The sequence below is a fragment of the Pongo abelii genome, chromosome 11 (genome assembly GCF_028885655.2).
Source record: "Pongo abelii isolate AG06213 chromosome 11, NHGRI_mPonAbe1-v2.0_pri, whole genome shotgun sequence".
NCBI lineage: Eukaryota > Metazoa > Chordata > Mammalia > Primates > Hominidae > Pongo > Pongo abelii.
Window position 1 is genome coordinate 76,793,831 of NC_071996.2, and position 21,798 is coordinate 76,815,628.

The 21,798-nt window shown below is 36.8% G+C and overlaps 1 protein-coding gene across 2 annotated transcripts in view; it reads right to left on the reverse strand.

Moving 5' to 3' along the window:
- The window catches only part of OLA1 (Obg like ATPase 1), a 174,245-nt gene that overhangs the window by 125,791 nt on the left and 26,656 nt on the right, over nucleotides 1-21,798 (reverse strand).

Here is a 21,798-nt window from a genome sequence, read left to right on the forward strand (position 1 = left end):
GAGATACCATCTCACACCAGTTAGAATGGCAATCATTAAAAAGTCAGGAAACAACAGGTGCTAGAGAGGATGTGGAGAAATAGGAACACTTTTACACTGTTGGTGGGACTGTAAACTAGTTCAACCATTGTGGAAGTCAGTGTGGCGATTCCTCAGGGATCTAGAACTAGAAATACCATTTGACCCAGCCATCCCATTACTGGGTATATACCCAAAGGACTATAAGTCATGCTGCTATAAAGACACATGCACACATATGTTTATTGTGGCACTATTCACAATAGCAAAGACTTGGAACCAACCCAAATGTCCAACAATGATAGACTGGATTAAGAAAATGTGGCACATATACACCATGGAATACTATGCAGCCATAAAAAATGATGAGTTCATGTCCTTTGTAGGGACATGGATGAAACTGGAAATCATCATTCTCAGTAAACTATCGCAAGGACAAAAAACCAAACACCGCATGTTCTCACTCATAGATGGGAATTGAACAATGAGAACACATGGACACAGGAAGGGGAACATCACACTCTGGGGACTGTTGTGGGGTGGGGGGAGGGGGGAGGGATAGCATTAGGAGATATACCTAATGCTAAATGACGAGTTAATGGGTGCAACACACCAGCATGGCACATGTATACATATGTAACTAACCTGCACATTGTGCACATGTACCCTAAAACTTAAAGTATAATAATAAAAAAAAAAAGAACCAAACAAAATTACAACTTGTCTGACTAAAGATGATCTCTCTTGCACTCTGCACTCTATTCCTAGAAATGCTTGTCGGCATCAAAGTATCATCATGAGTATTTTAGGTTCAAAAAGGGAATGTGAAGATTTTCTTAAGTAAATGGGTTGTAAGTTAGAGGAGACTAAAGGCTTAAAGCATGTAACCATGAGTGTTATAGTCAATTAACTAAAAATGCACACAACATACAATATGAGAGAAGTTAAAATGATGGGTTTCAGGTCACAGATCCTAGATTAAACTCTGAATTCTTCCATTTACTAACTTGAGCAAGTCACTTCATCTCTCTTTTTTTAAGAGACAGTGTCTGGGTCTTGCTTTAATGCCCAGGCTGGAGTGCAGTGGCACAATCATGGCTCACTGCAGCTTCAAATTCCTGAGCTTTTGAGTGATCCTCCCACTTCAGTAGATCCTCAGCCACCTGAGTAACTGAGACGACAGGCACACGCCACCATGCCCGGCTGATTTTTTTTATTGTTTAGTAGAGAAGGGGGGGGGGGGTCTCACTATTTTGTCCTGGCTGGCCTTGAACTTCTAGACTCAAGCGATCTTCCTGCCACAGCCCCCTCAAAGTACTAGAATTGTTTCTTTAGTATGCAAAATGGGAATAGTAGTGTGTACTTCATGCAAATCCTGAGAGAGGTAATAGATGTAATAATAAAGCCTTTATTATACTGCTTATAACACATCAATCCTCAATAAATAAAGCTTCTCATAAAAGTACATTGTTACCATTTATATCATGTAATGGGAAAGAAAGAAGATGATGGGAAAACGCTGGGTAAAACAGCTTCTTTTACCAACTATCAAGGGATATCATTATCAGTCCAATAAAAGTAAGCTATCATTTTGCCTTTAGCCAGTATGGGTAGTTATAAAAATGACATGGAAATATAATACAATTGACCCTGAACAACATGGCTTTGAACTGAGAGGGTTCACTTGCCTGTGGATTTTTTTCAATAAACATATTTTTAAATTTTTGAAGATTTCCAAGTTTGAAAAAAACTCCCAGATAAACCAGGTAACCTAGAAATACTGAAAAATGTTTACAGTTAGGAATGTCATGAATGCATAAAAATATGCAGACACTAGTCTATCATCTACTAACATAAAATATATATAAATTATAAAAACTTAAAAATTTATCAAAATGTACACATGTGCACTTAGATTGTTACAAGACACCATTCACAGTTGAAAGAAATGTAAACAAACATAAAGATGCAGTATGAAATCATAACTGCATAAAATTAACTGTACTCCATACTGTACTACCATAATAATTTCACCGCCACCTCCTGTTGCTATTGGGATGAGCTTGAGTGTTGCGAGTATTCGCTTAAAACACTGTGAGACATTAATCATCTTCCCGTGAGCAGTTCATCTCTCCAGAAAATTGTGTATTACAGTAAAAAGTGATCTCTTGCAGTTCTTGTGTTTTTTTCATTGTGTTTAATGCTATATTGTAAACCTTGAATAACACCATGGGAGCCATACCAAGTGCCACTAGTGATGCTGGCAGTGCTCCTAAGAAGCAGAGAAATGCATGACTTTACAACAAAATGTTGAATTGGACCACAGATTAGACGGTCCACTTAATAGGGACCGTAGATTGAGATCTACAGCTGTGGTTGCTACCATTTTAGAAGACTCATCTTGTAAACAGATAATACGAACTTACGGTATCAGAAGTACAGTACTGTAAATTATTTTCCTTATGATTTTCTTAATAATATTCTTTCCTCTAGCTTACTTCAAAAATATGGTATATAACACATATACAAAATATGTGTCAATCAACTGTTTATGTCATTGGTAAGGCTTCTGCTCAACAGTAGACATTTTGGGGAGTCAGAATCTCCCCAGAACTCCGTTACACACAGTTCAACTGAGTGGGAGGTCAGCATCCTTAACCCCTGTGTTGTTCAAGGGTCAACTGTACATAACTGTGCACACATTTTCACAGAAACCATCTGTAACTATACTATCTGAAATGACATCAACTTTGTCTCCTTTTCTAGATTTAATAAAATATTATCGAACATGTCATTTACTGAAAAAAAAATAGTGATGTTTAAAACATAATGATCCTTCTATGTAAATATTCAGTATAAACCTTCTATTTGCAAGTAAAATAGGCCCATCTCCTAAGGCTTCTCAAATCAAATGAAACAAACTTTAAAATTCTCTCACCATAAATTACAATGTTAGCAAAGAAAGGGTGATGAGAAGAACAGAAAGGGATTATAACAAAGAGAGATTAAAATTCAAATTTAAATTATAGCCTGATCTTTATTTACATCAAATTCAATTCATAAAGATTAATTGCAACACCCTACCAATTACAGCAAACCAGGTAGAAGACATTACCCTAACAAATTCAAGTGCATTCACTCCTAACTACTGTCTAGCTAACATCTTTTTTTTTTTTTAAGAGACGGGGTCTTGCTTTATTACCCAGGCTGATCTCGAACTCCTGGCTTCAAGTGATCCTCTTGCCTCAGCCTCCCAAAATGCTGGGATTACAGGCAGAAGCCACTGTGCCCGGGCTCTATCAGCTTTAGAAACAGTTCTATTCTTGGGACTTCTCCAGCTGTTTCCACATGATGGTTCCCCAGCTCCTCCATTTTACTCTAGATAGGGTAAATAGAGGCTTTGTTATTTTATTTTACTGAAATACATACACTTTAAGTTATTCCCTAGGTATACTGTACAATTTTATATTTACAGTTGGTTAAATGGAGTATGATTTTTTTTTTTTTTTTTTTTGACAGAGTCTCACTCCGTTGCCCAGGCTGGAGGGCAACAGCACGATCTCGGCTCACTGCAACCTCTGCCGCCCAGGTTCAAGCGATTCTCCTGCCTCAGCCTCCCGAGTAACTGGGATTACAGGCGTGTACCACTGCGCCCAGCTAATTTTTGTATTTTTAGTAGAGACGAGGTCTCACCTTCTTGGCCAGGCTGGTCTTGAACTCCTGACCTCGTGATCCACCCACCTTGGCCTCCCAAAGTGCTGGGATTACAGGTGTGAGCCACTGTGCCCAGCCAGTAATTATTTTTAAAAAGCAAATTTAGGCCAGGTGCAGTGGCTCACGCCTGTAATCCCAGCACTTTGGGAGGCCGAGGTGGGCGGATCACAAGGTCAGGAGATCGAGACCATCCTGGCTAACAAGGTGAAACCCGTCTCCACTAAAATTACAAAAAATTAGCCGGGCGTGGTGGCAGGCGCCTGTAGTCCCAGCTACTCGGGAGGCTGAGGCCGGAGAATGGCATGAACCCAGGAGGCAGAGCTTGCAGTGAGCCGAGATGGCACCACTGCTTTCCAGCCTGGGCAACAGAGCGAGACTCTGTCTCAAAAAAAAAAAAAGCAAATGTAATAAATCCTTTTGGAAATCAACATGGTATTGTATAACAAGAGCCACTAAAAGAGAAATATAATCTTTGATTCATTATCTCCAATAAATATTTTGTAAGGAAAAATTCAATAAAGATAAAAATATAAGTGGATAAAGTCATTCACTAAAGAGCTACCTATAATAGCAAAATAACTGAAAACATCCAGCTGTCTAAAAATTAGAGAAGGATAAATTGTACACCATTGACACAATGAAATATTATTCCTTCACTAAAGCTATTATTAATAATAAAGCTATTCCAAAATAAGAAAAATGTTTTAAGATATAATATTCATAAAAAAACTTTAAGAAATAGATATACAGTAGAAGAAAGATAGAAGTTTTGCTAAAAATCTTGATTCTGCCACTTAGCAGCTGTGTGGTTTTTTGACAAATTTTTAAATTCCCCGAGAATCAGTTTCCTCATCTCTAAAATGGGGCAATAATATGAAATTCATAGGTTCCTAGGAGAATCAAATTATATCACCATAAAGTTTCTGGCCCCCTAACATCAATAAATTCCCTTCCCTGTTACTCAGTTGACTCCCTTCCCATTACTGCACCATAAGTATATAAACAGCAGGTCATATCTAAAATGGTGTTAAAGTGATAAGATTGTGGTTCTACATTTAAATTATCACATATAGTAAATTTCCTTATTGGTATATCTTCCTCAGTTCTTTAAAAGTCATCAACTCCTGGTATAGCTGTTACCCTGAATATAATACTGCTCCAATTGTTTTAAAAATCATATTCAAAATAATTTCAATTTAGAGTTCTTTCCCAAATGAAATTATTACCTACATTACACAAATCAGAATACGGCCTATATATACAAAAATGGGGAAAAAACAAGTTAGGAAAATGGGCGGAGAAGATTTCAAGACACCTGCCCTGCACCTTCACACCTAACACTTTTTAAAAATATATTTGAACATTGAGTTAATTGGAAGATAAAGAACACTATTCCCAGAAATCCATAAAGTAATCCCTAGTTTTTGGTTCTACTCATCTGGCAACCTGAAATGCAAGAGAAGACCTTCACAGCTGAACTGAACAGAAGGTGGATACAGTTGTCCTTTTCATCTCAGGAACTAGGGAAGAGGAACAAGACCATCTTCCCTGACCCAACCCCTTACCTGTGAGAAATACAAACAAAATATCTAAATCTCTGCTGGTTCAATGGGGTCTTCCTTAGGTACTATGGCAAGAGCTGAGTCAGTCAAATCCAGGACAGCCAGGTAATGTTCCTTCCTGCCACAGAGTGAGCAAGGACAGCAAAGACAGAGTTGAAGTGGGAGGACAAGATGGACCAGTCAAGGGGACACCATGGCCCTGAATAAACAAATTCCAGGCACATGGACAGTCTGGGGATTCTGAGGGGAAGCCCTGACATTGCCAATGTAGAGACAGAAAACTTGTGATTATTTTGACCAGTCCTGTAACACAGCCTACAGCCCATAGAGCCTTAGAGCCCTATAGCCCTGCCTTTCCTTCAACTGCCAGGGCTAGCAAGTGGCACTACCAAGCCATAAGCTCAAAATTATAAGTCACTGACATAGGAAAACTGTATCTGGCATGCAATGAGTGGTGTAAAGGCATCAATGTAAAATTTGAAAAAGGACAGTTATAAGGAAATGAAGATTCACTGTAATAAAACACAAATGCTCAACTGATTTCATTCATCCAAGTTACATATAATAATGAATGCCTTCATTTTCAAAACCAAATCAGTCTCAATACTTACATTTTTAACTTATAATGACAGCATTCTGACAAGAAAAATGAGGTTCAAACTTGATGCTAAGTTGGGCACAGTGGTGCAAGCCTGCAGGCCCAGCTACTCAGGAGGCTGAGGCGGGAAGATTGTTAGTGCCAAGAAATTTGAAGACAGCCTAGGCAACATGGCGAGACCTCATCTCTTAAAAAAACAAACAAACAAACAAACAAACAAAAACTGATCATTAAAGATCAAGAGACTCTCCAGTACCTTAGAAGTTGCCCTCACATCCCTGAGGAATTTCAAGATACGAGAGTTTCTAAAAGAACCCAGTCAGCTATTTTGGGCAGAGAGGACAGGAAATAAGACCTTAAAAAACATGTTAGAAAAGATATTCCAGAAAAAAATACAAATGCCTCAATCACCAATCACTTAGATATAAGACCACCATGAATGAATATAAGGATATATTCATGCAATTAAATTGTAAATAGCCAGTAGATTAAATAGCTTCATACAATATTACAATGCAAAGTAGAAGGAACTGCTTCCTACTGCTGCAATATTTTCCACAGTAAACAGAAGTTGGTTATTAGAATGCATTGTATATGTAGATGAGAACCACTGCATAATTACTTAACCCATTGAATTTGTACTGAAGAAACAAAGAAAACATATGGTTTTTGGTCAGATTGTTTACTGCAATCCAATACCAGAGTAATTTAATAAATACTGCTGAAAAAGAAAATTACAGGACCCAAGGAAAAAACTCCATTATTTTAGGATACAATCAAAGACAGCTTTATATTGGCAATTTGTGTCTAGGCAAAAAATGTGTGACTCATTTAAAACTTTTAAATGATGTGCTTATGGGGGAGGAAGGTGGGCTCTTGAAAACAGTAATTTATGTTCATGGTTACTAAAGGTGATTTACAAGACATATAAACAACACCTAACTTAACCTAAGTTGGGGGGGAGCAATTAAATGAAGGCATTTTTACCTTTTCATTTAGCAGTTCAATAAAGTTGTAATGCCTTAAGGGCTACAATTCCATATAAACTAAAAAGGCAACTTAGAAACTATTTTTTCATCAGTGCCACCTTCACCTCTTTTTAACCAAACACCCAAAACAAAACTAAAGTAGCTCTCTGGAATCTTATTTTTAAAGCCCTGAGCAATTTAAACATATGAAATTCAAACAGATACAGAGGAACAGTGATATAAAACAGAATGAAGTCACATCTGTCATTAATAACAAAGGAGAAAGGATAAGGGCTTTTATTTTTCCTAGCCAAAAATTCTAACCATTTGCACAAAAATCACCTACATCGATTGATGTTAGTTCTATTTCCTTAAGAACTTGTCTGACCAGCCTATGAGTGGTGAAGGCCAACGGAGAAGTGAAATCAGTCAATGGTGAATATCACATTTGGGGAGATGGGGGCAAGAGATGGAATTATTTTTCTAATAACTATAAAACTGTATAGATCTTTCAAAATAAAGAGTGACATCAAAACCAGTACAGCTAGCAGTTATTCAAAAAATTGATATGCTCTACTTACTAAAATAGACTCTTTTAAGAAAAATACAGATTGAAAAGTAAAATCAAACAGAAATTAAATTATTGGCTAAAAAAACTGAAGTCTAACATTGCAAATATCATTATGAGAGAAAATAAGTAAAGTTGACTCTTGAACAACACAGGTTTGAACTGCACAGATTCACTTAAATACAGACTTTTTCAACCAAATGCGGACAGAAGATACAGTATTGGCCCAATGCAAAATATAGGCACTCATGGAACTGATCTCCCTACATATAGCGAGGGACGACTGTAATGCATTTCTATGTTACAAAATTTGCACACTTTATTTAGATTTGCAAAGGACATTAAGGCTCATAAATACAGTTCACCTGTAAGCTTTATCATCCATGACTTTACAAATACAGCAAAAAAATTGATGTTACTGCTGGGAGAAGGATGCGTAGAAAACAATAAAATCATCTGCTATAATCACTTGGCTAATCAGCCTCTGAGCTCTAGCCATTCAAATTAATGGGTCAGCAAAATTACAAGTAAATATCATGTCCTGTATCTTCAGAATCGCTTAAAAATAGTCCAAACCATTATTATTAAATTAGAAAAGGTCAAGGGTCTACTATAATGCCTATATTTCTACTTTCCCTCAACTTCTTTGCCCCAAAAAGGGGAAGAAGTATGAATTTTCCTCCCTCTGAAAAATGCACCTCTCTAATCAGCTATACAACATACCATGTAGCAATCATCTCTGCTATTCATGACTCTCTTCCTCTCACCTCAGAAGAATATAGGGCTTGGTCTGTCCAAGATGTTTCAAAACCGAATTCGGTGTTAAAGCTTTTTTATGGTCACTCATATCAATTTACCATGTGATGGCAGCAAAGCAGTACCAGGAGTCAAATTGAAAATTTTAAAAGCTGAAAGTAGATTATACATTTCCCTCTTATTCAAAGCTCTCCCACCAAACCTTATGTTCACCAATGGTACTATCAGCATAAGGTATGCTCTGTTCACTCTATATATCTGTACTCCCTCCTCCATGCATATCCATCACCAACTTCCACACACACAACTTCTTATCTATTCCCTTAGCCAGGTTCTTTTCTTAGAACTTTGGCAGAAAGGACAATAGCTTTAATGTTTCAGAGCATCAAATAAATGGACAATACACAAAAACTGCGTAAAGTTTGTAAAAACACTACCATCAACTCTATACTCATGTCTACGTCTTTCAAGTCTGTCCCTTCCTTTCTATTTTGAGGCCTCTAACACGGACTGTTAAAAGCATTCTCTGGGCATAGTGGAGCATGACTGTAGTTTGAGCTATTGCTTGCGAGACTGAGACAGTAGGACTGCTTGAGCTTAGAAATTTGAGACCAGCCTGGGCAACAAACATCATGAGACCCAGCTTCTAAATAAATAAATAAATAAAACAATGTTTTCACTAATCACCCATCTTACAGTCTTCTTCAAATCTAATACATTTCCTGAAACACTTACGAAGCTATACACTTGCCAGCATAAAAATCATCAATACATTCTACTACTCATAAAAATAATTCTGTATTTTCATCCTGATATCTATATAACCTGACCAAAACTATCTCTAGAACTTCTATCCCTCTCTGATATGTGACTAACTTTATGTACCATTCGTCTGGCACTTATCACATGCTGTTTTTCATATCCCAAGTATACATAATTTCCATTTTTTTTTCTAAGCAAATGAAAGGGCCCAAGAATCCTGGGCCGGGCTAGGTTTCCTGAGCACACAGAGTGGGCACATTGGGCTAGCTGCCAAATCAAGGGTCAGCAAGAAACATCAACTCCAAAGGAGCAGGGAGAGATTAAAAACTCGGGCTGGAGCAGAGGTGAACAATTTAAGATAAGGAGATTCAAGAAGTGGGGGCAAAAGAGACTCTATTGGTAGCTGCATACAGTAGAATCTTGGGCTCTAAAGAAAAAATAATCATAATGTTGGTTCACTGTCCCCTCCCAGGTGGCCTTATAAGACTGTAAAGGTGAAGATCTTAGAATTTTCCTAAATGAAGAAATAAATTGATGTGATTATAAATTGATACATTTTTAGAATAGTAATTTCACTTGGGATCTATCCTTTAGAACTATTCACATAAGTTTGCAAAAGTATAACGTGAATGTTCTGTGTAACAATGTTCACTTCAGAATTGTTTATAAAAATATTATAAGGAACAATTAACCAATGATATATCCATATAATGAAATCTGTATAGCTGCTAAAAAATAAAGTATCAATATTGACAAGGAAAGATGAAAAAATTATATCAAAGATCAAATTAAATCATCAAGGAAGTATATACAGAATTATTCTGCTTGTGGGAAAAAATTAACAACAATTTACATTAAGATATATTCAAGAATAAAAACAAACTTGGAGGCATATGCTCCAAAACTGACAGTAGATGTCATAAGATTTCACTTTCTACATTATATCTATCATATTTTAATTACTGAAAACGAATACTGTACAACATACACGTGCTACACATGTAATCAGGAGAAGAAAAGCATATGTCCTTTCCGATTTTAAAAACAAGGAAAAGCAGTTACTTCTGGAGACTGGGAACAGGGGTAAACATGAAATTTTATTTTGAACCTTAATTATTTCCTATTTTGTTTAAAATAGGCATACCTCATTTAGAATTTTTATATATTACATATACATTTTGTAATATGTATTACAAAGTTACAATTAATTTTTTTAAGTAATAGCATTTGTTTGGTCATTTATAATCAAAAGGAGTGCAAAACTGATAAAACCAAAACTGTCTACTCATAAGGTATAAGGGAAAGGGGTGTAAACACATAATTAAATCATAACTTCATATGTACTATAGAATGACCCTCATTTTTTCTAAAACACAAGTTTTTGTACCTAAATTGCATACAGTTAAATCTACTATAACGGAATGCTTTTTGCTAGCAAGTAGATGACTACTGATTATATCAAACAACAGTGGCTGGCATAACTAGCATAGGTTTTCCTTTGCTTTGACAAATCAAGAAAAGAATTTTGTTTAGGTGATTCTGCACTGCATATATTAAAACAACTGGTATAAAGACAATAAGATTGCTGAAATCTACTTAAAAGGCTGTGCTTCTTCCTCTATCATCATTCTTACCTTTGAAAAAGAAAAGGCCACATGAAATGAAATACTGAATTCTCAAGGATGTTCCCTCCAGCTTTGCATCCTTCTAAGTTCAACTTAAGTTAAGTGGCCACTTCCTGGCTCTACCTGGCAGAGGATAGATAAGGCCCCCTCATACTCCTGAGGTGGAAGGAGGAAGCTGGATAATATTCCCTCACCAAGAATACACAGAATATGGAAGAGGCAGTTGTGTGCAAAGAAATTCATTTGTTATTAGGACAAAGAGGTAAGGGCGGCCATCCCTTACCTTAGCCTCCCTTCCTCCTCCCCACAACACACACACACACACACACACACACACACACACACTCTCTCTCTCTCTCTCTCTTTCTCTTAAACTCTTTCATTAAAGTTTCTTAGAATATCACTTTATGGTAGAACAGAGTGTAGAAACATAATACTATGAGAACAATCAAGGAAGTAAGTTCTCTAACAACAGAACCCACTAAGTTCATTATCTGAGGGTAAACCCCTTACCTAAATCATCCTGGTAGAACCACCATGATTAGCCCAGCGTAAAAAACAAACATTTTAGAAATACATTATTGATAACCCCATACATCACATCATTCTAAGCCAAAATCATCCTATCATTGTTTTAATGTAGAACTCTTGAGAATTATATTTGAATCATTTGTACATATCATATCCAAAACTGGTATTTAAAATGAAAAATTCCTCATATTTAAAAATCAGAATAATACATATTCACTTTTTTAAAAGCAAAGGGTCTAAAATAAAAAATAAAAATCACTCATTTCTCCCTCCACCCCAGTTCTATTTTTCAGACATCTATCAATAGTATAATGTATCTTTTTCAAATTTTTTTCTATGCTTATAGTACAGGACTTAGCTGTCCATTACTGTAGCAAGTAGCCACAAGATATTAAGTACCATTAAGTTATTAAGAAGTACTTGACATATGGCTAGTCCATACTGACATATTGACATATTGAAATAATATTTTTGGTTACATTAAATATTATTAAAATTGATTTCACCTGTTTCTTAACTTTTTTTAATGTGGCTATCAGAAAAATTTTAAATTACATATGTAGCTCACATTTATGGCTTTTACTGTATTTCCATTGGTCAGCACTGGTACAAAGGCAAACAGTGCTGTTTTTAGAGTCAGACTTGCCTTATTGAGTACTACTCCCAACTACAGACATGAGGTGCTTAATAATGGGGACACATCTGAGAAATGCATCTTCAGGCAGTTTCATCATTATGTGAACATCATAGAGGGTACTTACACAAACCTAGATGGTATAGCCTACTACACACCTAGGCTAAATGGTATAGCCTATTGCACCTAGGCTACAAACCTGTACAGCATGTTACTATACTGAATACTGAAAGCACTTGTAACACAATGGTAAGTATTTGTGTATCTAAACATATTTAAATATAAAGTACAGTAAAAACACAGTGTAAAAGACAAAAAAAATCACACATCTGTATAGGGCACTTGCCATGAATGAAACTTACAGACTAGAAGTTGCTCTGGCTAAGTCGGTGATTGAGTGGTGAGTGAACGTGAATGACTGGAACATTGCCATAGACAAGTGTAGACTTTAAAACCATGTACGTTTAGGCTAGTCTAAATTTATGTTAATTTTTTTCTTCAATAATCAATTAACCTTAGCTTACCATAACTTTTTACTTTATAAACTTTTTAAATTTTTTTAACATTTGGACTCTTGTAATAACAATTAGCTTAAATCACAAACACATTGTACAACTGTATAAAAATATTTTCTTTATATTATCTATAAGCTTTTTTCCATTTTTTAAATTTTATTTTTATTTTTAAACCCTTTTGTTAAAAACTAAGACACAAATACACACAGTAGCCTAGGCCTACACAGGGTGAGGATCATCAGTGTCACTGCCTTCCACCTCCACATTTTGTCCCACTGGAAGGTCCTCAGGGGCAATAACACCCATGGAGCTGTCATCTCCTGTGATAACAATGGCTTCTTCTGGATAGCTCCTGAAGGACCCGCCTGAGGCTGTTTTACAATTAACTTTTCTTTTTAATAACTAGAAAGAGTACACTCTAACGAGAAAAAGTATAGTGACTGAAATTCACACAAAAAGTTCAAAATAAATCCACAGGCAGAAAATTTAACTACAACAATGAGTGACCAGAACTCAGGAAAGAATAGGGCAATATATTCCCTACTCCCACCATCACTGTCAAACACACATACACACATACATGCACACGCAAACTTAGCTGAAAATAAATTATATTTGAAATTTTGTTTTCCACAACTATAATTATATACCAGTCCCATATATGAGACCCTCCTACTATACGTTTCTAAACTGGGAAGAAAACTGTCCCATAGCTCAGAAAGCAGCACTCTTGCTTCTAGTCTCCAAGGTCACATCTCTAAGTACCTATTGAGAAACCTTAACAAGTTTTATCTGTGAATAGCCTGACAGTAGGTACAGTGATACTGCCAAAGGTGCTATGCTTCAAGTAACACACAAATGTCTTAGATTCCTGTTGAAATGTAACTTCAAAACTTCTAACAACAGCTTTAAAAAGTTAAGAATCTTTACTCAGTGATCTTTATGTGTCAAAAGAAAAAAAAAAGGCTAAGGATTTGGTGAAATCAATAGCTTCATCATATTCAAATATTTAAAAATCCAGCAATAGTAAGTTATATTGCTTCCAAAAACTGACGAAGTCATATTGGCTCAATGAGCCCTAGAGAAAAAGTTAGTGGTTTTTCCAAATAACGCACCCTGCTTTCAGATAAGTTACTGTATGTATGAATTTAAAAAGAATTTGCTTCCTATAAAATGATTGCTGTTTCCTTCTCCTGTATTTAATCTTTGGCAGGCCGTTTTATCTGAGCATGATTCTGTTTACTGAAGATGAAAGAGAAAAATCTATCATAAAAGTTTTTTTAAAAAGGGTATTCATTAGCAATGTCATTTGTAATTTTTTAAAAGTACATGTGAATGTACTTAATGCCACTGAACTCTATACTTAAAAATTATTAAAGTAGCAAATTTTATGTTATGTATATATTACCACAATTTTTTAAAATATAAAAAATGAAAAAAGTGTTGAAATTTAAAACCTATCTTCACCAAAAAAAAAAAACCAATAATGCATCATTAAAAACAATAAAGCAAGGCCAGGCGCAGTACCTCATGCCTGTAATCCCAGCACTTTGGGAGGCCGAGGCAGGCAGATCATTTGAGGTCAGGAGTTGGAGACTAGCCTGGCCAACATGGTAAAACCCAGTCTCTACTAAAAATTCAAAAATTGGCCAGGCGTGGTGGTGCATGCCTATAGTCCCAGCTACTCAGAGGGCTAAGTCATGAGAATAACTTGAACCCAGGAGGCAGAGGCTGCAGTGAGCCAAGACTGTGCCACTGCCCTCCAGCCTGGGCAACAGAGAGAGACTCTGCCTCAAAAAAATAAATAAATAAACAGTACTAACTAAGCAAAGTGCTATAAAAATATTCATTATTATTATTGTAAGTTGCACTTAGTAGTTTGGTCAGGTAGGCCTCTTGGTTGCCCTAGGGTTATATCTTAACCTAAGATCCTGCCTCTCAAACTGGGGACTGCTGGAAATACAGAAGACAAAAAACCATGAGATTCTAAAAACTTTTCCTTGAAGTAAAGTGTGTGGCACTATACCACGTACCAAAAGTCATCATGTTCCTTATCCTTTGTGGTTAGGGCCCTTGGGTGGAAAAATTTAACAAACACAAGAGTCTTGCCATTTTCATATTATCCTGTATTTTCCAGACATTTTATATGTTTCAGAAATAGGCAGCTCTGCCCATTAGTTCAAAATTTAGTTTGGTTTAACACAAAATTTTGTTAAGCATTTTAAAAAGGGGCTGGGTGTGGTGGCTCATGCCTGTAATCCCAGCACTTTGGGAGGCCGAGGTGGGTGGATCACCTGAGGTCAGGAGTTCGAGACCAGCCTGGCTAACATGGTGAAACCCCGTCTCTACTAAAAATACAAAAATTATCCAGGCATGGTGGCAGGTGCCTGTAATTCCAGCTACTCGGGAGGCTGAGGCAAGAGAATTGCTTGAACCCAGGAGGTGGAGGTTGCAGTGAGTCAAGATCATGCCATTACACTCCAGCCTGGGTGACAGAGTGAGACTGTCTCAGAAAAAAAAAAAAAAAAAAAAAGAATTTTTAAAAAGCAAACTTTGGAAGAACATAAGAGCAATATTTTGAAAACAGCAAGAATGAAAAGAACATTCTGGTATTTAAAGACACCTAAAAGATCCATAAAAGAATGTGAGTAGAAGGGAGTTTCTGGGGTGATGAAAGTGTTCTGTAGCCATACTCTTGTGGTGGTTTTATGAATCTATAAGCATGTTAAATTCATAGAACTGTAAACCCAGAATGTCTACTTTAGTGTATGACAATTTGTAAAACAAAATATGTACACTCCTGAACTTTACAAATATTTTTAAATGCTTTACATAACAAATTTACTAATAAACTCATCAATAAATACTTCAGTTCATCCTTGAACTTAGGTTTGAATTTCAAGGATTCACTTACACACAGACTTTTTTTCAATAAATATAATGGAAAATTTTTTGAAGATTTGCAACAATTTAAAAAAACTTGTAGATGAAACATGTAGCCTAGAAATATGGAAAAAAAAAAGAAAAAACTAGGTATGCCATGCATGCATAAAATATACATAGATATTTGTCAATTTTATCACTTACTACCGTAAAATATATACAACTCTATTATAAAAAGTTAAAATTTATCAAAACTTAGACACACTTACAGACCATACATGGAACCATTCACATTTAAGGGAAATGTAAATAAACTAAAAATGCCGTATAAAATCATAACTGCATAAAGTTAACTGTAGTCCATATTGTACTACCATAATTATTTCACAGCCACCTCCGGTTGCTATTGGGATAAGCTTGAGTGTTGCGAGTATCCTTATCTCAAAACACTGTGAGACATTAATCATCATCACATGAGCAGTTCATTTCTCCAGTAAATTGTGTATTGCTGTAAAAAGTGATCTCTTGAGGTTCCTGCATATTAATATTTTTCATCATGGTTGCAATACTATAAACGTTGATTAACATAAGCCAGGCAAGTGGCTCACACCTGTAATCCCAGCACTTTGGGAGGCCAAGGCGGGAGGACTGCTTGAGCCCAGCAGTTTGAGACCAGCCTGGCAACACAGCAAGACCCTGCATCTACAAAAAAAAAAAAAAATATATATATATATATACATATATATATATATATACATATATATATATAAATTAGCTGGGTATGGTGGTGCACACCTGTAGTCCTAGCTACTTGAGGGGCTGAGGCAGGAGGATAACTTGAGCCAAGGAGTTCCAGGCTGCAGTGAGCTATGATTGTACCACTGCACTCCAGCCTGAGCAACAGAGCTAAACCCTATCTCTAAAACAATAATAATAAAATAAAAAATAACATTATGGGACCTATGCAAAGTGCTACTAGTGATGCTGGAAATGCTCCCAAGAAGCAGAGAAGAGAAAAGTCACTGACAATGCAAGAAAAAGGTGAACTGCTTGATATGGACTATAGACTGAGGTCTGCACCTGGGGTTACTGCCATTTCAGACAAACAATTCATCTTGTGAATAGATGACAGTATCAATAAAATACAGTATAGTACTGTAAATGCATATTCTCTTCCTTTTTTATTTTTAAGACAGGGTCTCACTCTGTCACCCAGGCTGGAGTGCAGTGGCACAATCATAGCTCACCACAGCCTCAAACTCTTGGGCTCAAGCAATCCTCCTGCCTCAGCCTCTTGAGTAGCTAGGACTACAGGTGCACGCCACAATGCTGGCTAATGTTATCTTTTGTAGATGTGGATCTCTCTATGTTGACCAGGCTGGTCTCAAACTCCTAGACTCAAGCAATCCTCCTCCCTCAGCCTCCAAATGCTGGGATTACAAGCCTGAGCCACTGCATCTGGCCATGATTTTCTTGAAAACATTTTATTTTCTCTAGCTTACTTTATTGTAAGAATATAGAATATAAATATATAGCATACAAGATATGTGTTAATTCACTGTTTATATTATTGGTAAGGCTTCCAGTCAGCAGTAGGCTATTTGTAGCCCTAACCCCAGTATGTTCAAGGGTCAACTGTATTTTGGAATCAAGTTTAACAAATTCTGTAACTGAAAATATTTTGTACTTCCAAGACTGATGTATGAGAGAGAAATAATTTCACTATAATTGCACCAAAACCCAAAGTTCTTCACAAAATTTTAAGGCTCAAAAATAATCAGGTTTTATTTTTCCTTTCAATTTTTTTTTCTAGAGATGAGATCTCACTGTGTTGCCCAGGCTGCTCTCGCACTCCTGGGCTCAAGTAATCCACTCGCCTCAGCCTCCCAAAGTGCTAGGATTACAGGTATGAGCCACCATACCCAGCCCTATTTTCATTTTTAAATCAATACAAATAGCTGCACCAACCTGCTAATTATTATCTAAAAATATGACATTATTTCCAACGCTTACAGTGCTGAAACAAAGTAAACAGGGTACAAGCAAAGCTCCCCTAAAAGGAAAAGTAAAGAAAAGCTTTCTTTCCCACTTTTTTTGCTTTAATGAGGTGAAAGTGACATACAACAAAATGTGCAAAAAGTGTACAGTCAGATGTATACATGTCTTGACATATGCATACACCTGTGAAACCATCACTACAAACAAGATTATGAGCATATCCACCACCCCCAAGAGTTTCCTCACAGCCCTTTATAATCCCTCTCTCTGCCCCTCCCCCAGGCTACCGTGATCTGCTTTCTAATTAGTATGCATTTTCTAGAATCTTATATAAATGGAATCATAGTATACGCTCTTTTTTTGGACTGCCTTCTTCCACTCAGCATAATTATTTTGAGATTCATCCATATTATTGTGTATAGAAAAATTTTTAATGCTGCATCTACCTGCTATATAAAATTAGTCCACATTGGCTGCAAACTGGGCTTACACACAAGATGAGAATCTTCAATTAGCTATACGTGAAGTTTCACCTAGACAGCAGATTATTAGATCATTCTTGAATCAGTATTCTCTTTCTTTTTTTTTAAAGAAACAAAGTCTCCCTGTGTTGCCCAGGCTACAGTGCAGTGGCTAGTCACAGGTACAATCATAACACATTACAACCTCAACTACCGGGCTCAAACAATCCTCGGGCCTCAGCCTCCTGAGTAGCTAGGATTACCAGCATGTGCCACTGCAACTGGCTTTGAATCTTTTTTTTCAGCTCCTTACTATCACTGAAGAACCAATATTCTTTTGGAAAAGTATTTCAAGGATTTAAACTAGGGCAAGAAAAATAAGTGACCCTCCAATAAATGAAGACTGATTCTGTTTTCAAATTAAATTTAATAAGCAGACATTCATTTGTACTATAAAAATACTTCTCGCAAAGCTTTCCTGATGGAAAAAAAAACCACCAGAATAAAAAGATGAGCTCTTATAATTCCTCATGCAAATCCTGACAGTTGTTATATTTATTAAGCGTCAAAATAAGACTTAACTTTCACCTCAGCAGCACTTGTTTAGTGAAAGATAAACTCCCGTTTATATAGCTGAATCCATAGTTACGAGTTAGCATACAGTAACTTCAAAAATATACTTTGAAAAACTACAGTAACTCCAGATCTGCACATATTCAAACAATAATCTTTCATTATTTCTACTATCTCGCATGTCCTCATTAGTACACTTTGCAAACAAGAAAACTACTGAAAATAAAACTTTAGCGAGAACTCTAAATGACTAGTGGGGGTAGGGATCTGAAATACCTTTACATTAGGCAGCAAACCCCAGCGGGTGGGACGTTATTTGGGGGTAAACAAAGTAACATCTATAGATTCTTTTAATCTTTTTTATTTTTTTAGAGAGAAGATCTTGCTGTCATCCAAGCTGGAGTGCAGTGGTGCAATCACAGGTCATTGCAGCCTCGAACTCTTGAGCTCAAATGATTCTCCCGCCTCAGCCTCGCAAGTAGCTGGAACTACAAGGCACAGGCCACTAAGGCCGGCTAATTTTTTTTTTTTTTTTTTTTTTTTGTAGCAATGTGGTCTCCCTATGCTTCCCAGGCCAGTCTTGAACTCCTAAGCTCAAGTGATCTGCGTAGGTCTCCCAAAGTGCTAGGATTATAGGCATGAGCCACCGCACCTGGGCAAATACATGTTGTGTGTGAAAGAAGCTTTACACATTACTGGCCGGACACGGTGGCTCATGACTGTAATCCCAGCACTTTGGCAGGCCAAGGCGGAGGACTGCTTGAGTCCAGGAGTTCAAGACCAGCCCGGATAACATAGCAAGACCCTGACTCTTTAAAAAAAAAAAAAAAAGTATTCTAAGTATTCTACATTGTTTATGCTCATATATCATCTAGGGAAATCATTATCAGTATCTTGGAAACATAGTTTTATACAAAATGAAAATTCAAACTATTGGCAACTTACTCCATTTTTATTTCCCTTTTTTTTTTTTTTTTTTTTTCGATGGGTCTCACTCTGCCACCCAGGTTGGAGTGCAGTGGCGCGATGTTGGCTCACTGCAACTTCCGCCTCACAGGCTCAAGCAGCCCTCCCAATCCAGCCTCGAGTAGCTGAGACCACAGGCACACGCCACCATACCCAGCTAATTTTTTGTATTTTTGGTAGAGACAGGAGTCTCACCATGTTGCCCAGACTGGTCTCGAATTCAAGCAATGTGCCTGCCCCAGTCTCCCAAAACGCTGGGGTTACGGGCATGAGCCACCGTGCTCAGCCCATTTTGATTGGTTAAAACATTAAAAGTGCAACTCAACTGAATACTGTAACTGCAAAATAAGCTACTGGAACAATTTCATCTGTCTCCATCCCCACCTCAACTGTCCATTTAAAATCCTTTATATTTAGGCCGGGCACAGTGGCTCACACCTGTAATCTCAGCACTTTGGGAGGCTGAGGTGGGCATATCACTTGAGGTGAGGAGTTCAGGACCAGCCTGGCCAACATGGTGAAATCCCATCTCTACTAAAAATACAAAAAGTAGCCTAGTGTGGTGGTGTGCCCCTGTAATCCCAGGTATTGGAGAGGTTGAGGCAGGAGAATTGCTTGAACCTGGGAGGTGGAGGTTTCAGTGACCCGAGATGATGCCACTGCACTCCAGCCTGGGGGACAGAGCAAGACTCCGTCTCAAATAAATAAATAAAATCCTTTATATTTAAGCCATTTGAGGTGGACATCTTTAACATGGTGAACTTAATCACATCCCTAACTATATCCCTGGGCTCTTTTCCATCGATCCTACTCCTCCTCATTCATTCTAACCACCATGGCAGTTCTTAAGGCAGCAGGCTCCTTTCTACCCTAGGGCCTTGAAACAAACCATTTACTCTGAATGATAATCTTTCCTTTCCTCCTTTTGCTAACTTAGCTCCCATTCAGCTTTTACCTCTCAGCATCACTGTCACCTCCTCAAGGTAACACTGCATACTCACACACATATTCCTTTCTCCTTGTACACAACTGGAAAGACATCTAGTATTTATGTGACCATTTTATTCAATGTCTATATCCTCCACTGTATTATAAGCTCATGAGAAAAATGGTCACATCTGTTTTTACTTACCAATACATCCCTCAGCATCTAGCACACTTATAAGAGTCAAATCGGTCAAATGAATAAGATAGAGTGATTTAAAGATTTAAAGCCAAAGCAAATCCACCAAGATGAGTATTTGCATTTTAAACAAGTATATGTGTTTGCAACAATGTATATATTTTACATATTTCTAATAGCCAAGGGAAGTCAACAAGGTGAGGCAAAAGTTAATTTTTAAAAATTAATCAAATTAATGGAGAGAAACATGATATTAATATATTAAAATTCAGTGATAAACTAAAACTTCTTATTAACAATTTTTTCTGTCCCCTAACTTTCAGATGTTCTAATAGAAAGCTGAAAAGTACTCTAAACACTAACATATATCTGACTGTTGAAAATAAAGAATTATCAATTTTCATAGCCTCAAAGTAATCCCTAATCTTTCTAATCTCTACAAGTCTTTTTTTCTGACTATAAATCTAAGGATTTTTTAAAAATTCTGATTATAAATGTATCATTCAGTGCTCTATGTACTATGCAATAATATATACACTGTATTTCATCAATTCTAAGATGCATATTTTGGCACTTTCACATTCTGAGATCAATCATTCTAAGAGAGCATAGTATCTACTTTAATTGGATTTTCTTTCCTTCCTTAATGATGGTATCTTTAGCCTGACTTAAATACAGTATAGTATGTATGCTCCTCACCAAATTCATTCTCCCCCTCTAAGGGTTAGAAAACCACATCAAATGAATATTATATAAGAAACAACAAAACCAGAGACATTTTTATTACCAACATCATCAGGACCTTACCATCATCCTAAATTGCTCCAGCTTGGAAAATTTTAAGTCAAATATCCCTCCCTAACCGCATGACACCCTTACACTCAACCTACCTGTTATGAAACCTTATCAGGGAATCAGATCCATAAGCCTTCCATTTTTCAGTGCTCTCCTATTTTCATGCCCACTCTATTTTAAGTTCTTTTCCACCCATCAACTCACTCTCTCATACCCAAATCATCAGTTCTCTTGCCCCGATCCTTCTGTCACGTGTGTCCTATCAATTCTACTTTCTGACAGACACCTATCAGGATGCCCCAACTACAAAATTTTTTAAATTGTCCCAAACTGAACTCATCATCATCTCTCTCAACACTTGCTGCTTTTTCTGTGTTTAATGTCTCAATGAATGGTATTGCAATTCATTCAAGTGATCTGGTCCAGAAATCCAGGAGTCACACTTCACTCCACCTTCTCTATGAAATCCTCACATCAGTCACCAAAACCAGAAGAAAACCAGTCAGGAAAACAGAGGTTCTGCCAATGTACAGGCTTTAGTTAAAACTTCTCTACAAAACTGGATCACTTCCCCATCACAACCTCATTCTTTATCCAGACTTCCCAGAGGTCTCACCGTAACTTCACCCAAGTTTAAACTACCTAAATCAATGCTTCTCAAATTGTCTGTCATGGGGTTTTGTAAAATACAATACAAATGAATTATATGGTTGGTACAAAAGTAATTGCAGTTTTGGGCATTACGTTG